This window comes from Dipodomys ordii, unplaced genomic scaffold (assembly GCF_000151885.1).
Source record: "Dipodomys ordii isolate 6190 unplaced genomic scaffold, Dord_2.0 Scaffold60, whole genome shotgun sequence".
Taxonomy (NCBI): domain Eukaryota; kingdom Metazoa; phylum Chordata; class Mammalia; order Rodentia; family Heteromyidae; genus Dipodomys; species Dipodomys ordii.
Genome location: NW_012267276.1, coordinates 4,404,760 through 4,409,262, shown reverse-complemented (window position 1 = coordinate 4,409,262; position 4,503 = coordinate 4,404,760).

Here is a 4,503-nt window from a genome sequence, read left to right as displayed (position 1 = left end):
TTTCTATGTGTTATAGACAGCTGAGTAGAAACACATATGCTTTAACATGTTTCCACTCTCAATAAGAAAATCATTATATCTGATGGATGTGGAACACTTCCCTCCGTTTCTCTACCCTGGCATTGTTGACTTCCAAGTTTTTGCCTTGGCTTGTGACTGTACTTTCACTCTTAACCTCATGTTCACAGCACCTGAAACATGGCTGTACTCAAAAGGCATTCTCACATTTGTAATATGAAAAGTAATCACTTATAGACAGGTGTATTCGTTACCTTTTACCTAAATCTCCCTGAACATTTTATATGGTCACAACAGGAAGCAATCTATTTTCTGTCCTCTTAAATGAATTTCAGGTCTTAACACTAAAGGATATGGCTGCAAATTATAACTGGTCCAAGAGCTACTAAATAAGTTTGGCCCTTGTGTACATTACTATTGGAGTATGTATGGTATTCTATCGTCCATCGCTACTTCTTTTGACTTTGTCTAGCATCTCTTTTCTAGGTTGAATATTTGGCTTTTATTTAAAATCATCTTCTTCACATGTTTTAATACATTCCCACTCATTTATAATTGATTATGTTTTATTGGCCTCCACAAATATATTTTTAGCAATGTTAACAGTGCACAATTACTCAAGATTGCTGGCATCTCAGAGACAAGTTAATTTGTGGCCTATGACAATGATAAGGCATTTCTAATGATGGATATTAGCCCCCAAAGGATAAGTTCCCGTTTTCGTACTTGCTATCAGTCGTCCAGGTCTCTGTCAACTGCATCTCCCTCTGTCTTCTTTTCTTTTGTTCCCTCTCATGTTGAAATATTCATTTGGTTCATTTCTCCTGGCCTGAAGTGATCCATTTCTCCTATACATTCTCTCTCAGTAAGTCACAGGGTGTCACAAATGGCGGATGTGTTCTAAAAATACACAAACCATTCTCTCTTTCCTGCTCTACTGAATGTGACCCAGGCAGTTAAGTAGAATGCTCCCGTTGCAAACCATTGGGGATGCATAACCTCAAGAGAACTGGGAGTCAGATGGCAAAAAAAAAGCCATCATCTGAAATATAAATCCATGGGAGAAAATGCCTGCCCATCAGCAAAGAATTCCTCATTCTGCAGAGCACAGTTAGCAGGTGGATAGTTCCCTTGTGCAGCATTTCAGCTGACTCTGTTAACTTGGAAAGCTTCTGAGGTAAAGCTCCTGAACAGTGATGTAAGGATACCGTTCACATATACTTTTCTTTCAGATGTACAAACATATTTCTAAATCCCTCCTGCTTTTTGTCTGACAGAATGTTAAAGCAAATAAAATGACTATTCTAGTCTCACTGATTTACTTGCCAACCCCAAGAAGGCCTTTACTTTTCTGTTCTTTTTGTAAAATTATGTCATTTGTATTTATTTGTTTGGTTTTCATTTATAGGTAGCATTACACTATCCTCTTAGTTTAGAAATGTTTTTGTTTTGTTTTGTTTTTTTGTCAGTCATGGTGCTTGAACTCTAGGCATGGGCACTGTGCCTGAGCTCTTCAGCTCAAGGCTAGGGCTCTACCACTTAAGCCACAGCACCACTTCCGGTTTTCTGGTGGTTAATTAGAGATAAGAGTCTCATGGACTTTCCTGCCCCGGCTGGCTTTGAACCGCGATCCTCAGATCTCAGCCTCCTGAGTAGTTATCATCATAGGCACGAGCCACTAGCACCTGGCTAATGTATTTATTTGGTGAGATAAAAATGTATTTAGAAAATAACACCACTTCGTGTGATCCAAGATTTCCTACAACAGCAATGGGTCTTTCCACATAGAAAGGATAAGAGTTTTGTTTTCATCAAGGGTAGACATTAGAGAAATGGAAATAAAGATGCATACTCCAAATGACTTGAATCTCTCAGAAAGCCTTCTAAAGAGCCCACTGTCTCCAAAGGTCACCATCCTGGTGATATTCAAGTTCAAAATGATACTATAATTTTAGTCCAGGCTCACACCTATAATCTATTTTAGAGGCTGATTTCTTTTTTTTTTTTTTTTTGGGTCCGGTCATGGGGCCTGAACTCGGCCTGGGCGCTGTCCCTCAGCTCTTCAGCTCAAGGTAGTGCTCTACCACTTGAGCCACAGCGCCACTTCCAGCTTTTTTCATTTTGCTTATGTGGTGCTGAGGAATCGAATCCAGGGCCTCAGGCATGCAAGGCAAGCGCTCTACCACAGAGCCACCTTCCCAGCCCCTTGGAGGCTGATTTCTGAGGATCATAGTTTGAAAGAGGAAAGTCCAGGAAATTCTTATCTCCAATTAGCCACACAAAAAAAACTGGAATTAAAGCGGTGGTTCAAGTGGTAGAGCATCAACCTTGAGCAAAAAGGCTCAGGGATAGTGCCCAGGTCCTGTGTTCAACCCCAGGACAGGCATCCTCTATACACACACACACAAAAAAAAAACTAGTGTAACTTTTAGTACGTACATTTAAGTTCTTAGAACATTATACTGAGAAGTTATTGCGATCTTTTTCTTTTAATATTTAAGATTTTAATTGGCAAGCGAACAATGTGATAATTTAATATATGTATATAGTGTGTGCTGATTACTGCAATCAAATTAACACATCAATAGCCATCCATAAATTGTATGTGTGCACATAGGTGGTGAAGACACTTAAAATCTGCTCTCAAACCAAATTTCAATTAAACCCCTAGGATTTTTATTGTGAAAATACCATACAGAGGGGTTACAATTACATGTAAACCCCCTAGTTTTATTAACTACATCCACCATGCTGGAAGCTAGATGAAAATAACTAATTCTTCTCAGTGAAAGGGACTGTGCTTTGATCAGTATCTTGCCATTTCCCCAGCCCCCAACCTTTTCCCTCTTTAATCCCACATTTAAAATCACAAATCTAATTAGAACCCTTTCCTGACTTGTATTCTCCCTTCTGCCTGGTTTCCTAACACTTTTGCCTCCATCATCACTGATCTGCTGTTAATAGAACCCAGGGCACACACAGGCTATTCAAATGCTCTACCCTTGAGCTATATTCCCTAGCATGCATTTTTTTAACCTGGAAATGTTTATCCTCTTGTTTCTGCCAATTGAGTGCTGGAATTACCGGCTCACTATTGACTTTTATTTTGATTTCCTGCTTTAATTTGCTTGATCATCTCTGTCTCTATCCTTTCTTCATGGGACTCAAGTGGAACTCTACTGGCTCAACCAGAGTAAAAGGGTATTGCTAGAATTAATTACTCCTTTCTCAAGGTCATATCTAGACTACTCTGTGTGTGTGTGTGTGTGTGTGTGTGTGTGTGTGTGTGTGTGTGTGTTTGTGGACACCATTTGTGTATGATACAAAATTTTTCTTTCACACTGATCTATATGTACTAGGATCCAGTAATGCTTCTAGACTTAAATTGATGCCTTCATAAAAAAAAATCTTAAGCTGGGCACTGGGAGCTCGTGCCTGTAATCCGAGCTATTCAGGAGACTGAGATCTGAGGATTTTTGTGGTTCGAAGCCAGCTCATGCAGAATAGTCCCTATGGGACTCTTATCTCCAATTAACTACTCAAAATCCAGAAGTGGACCTGTGGTTCAAAGTAGTAGACCACTATCCTTGAGCAAAAGAGCTTAGGGAACAGCGCCCAGGCCCTGAGTTGAAGCCCTATGACCAACAAAATAAATTTAAATAGAAACATCCCAGGTTGGTTTTATTTATTGGAATTTATTGAAGTCATTGGATTAAAAAATGACATGAAGAAATGGATTTAAAAATTCAAGCAAAAACATAAGAAAAAATTTTATGGAGAATTTGAAAACACAAGAGACAGGAATTACAGTAAGAGACACTGAAGCAAGATATAAATGCAACAGAGAATCCAGGTTGCTTCAAACATTGCCCATATCTTACCAGAATCTTAGCCAAGATGAAAGATGATAGAGACATATACAAACATGATGTAGATCCTTGATCACCAGATTTAAAAATGATTACACGGTTCTCATTCTGAGTGTCAGTCCCAATTTCTCACCTATACAGAGAAACAGAGTAACAAAAAGCTACTCTGCATTCTTATTCCCTACTCCTCCTACATAAGTAATGGCCCATGCCTATAGTTATGGATCCATACAGGACCAGGACACCACACCACTGGGAAATAAGTAATATCTCCAGAGCACTAATGCCTCAGAATTGCGAAAGACAGGAGTTCTTAAGTGACCTAATTATATATAATTGAAGTACATACTAACATTGTAAATTACCACATTTTTTAATCTATGCCATTTGACTCAGTAGTCAATGTAAAGAATAAAAATAAAAACTAAGACAAGGAGATAAATACAACTGATGTTTCTGAAGTATGTCCATGTATCAAGAATATTAAAAAAAAAAAAAACCAGACTAGGGGCTGGGAAGGTGGCTCAGTGGTAGAGCTCTTGCCTTGCATGCATGAGGCCCTGGGTTTGATTCCTCAGCACCACATAAGCAAAAAGAAAAAAGCCAGAAGTGGCGC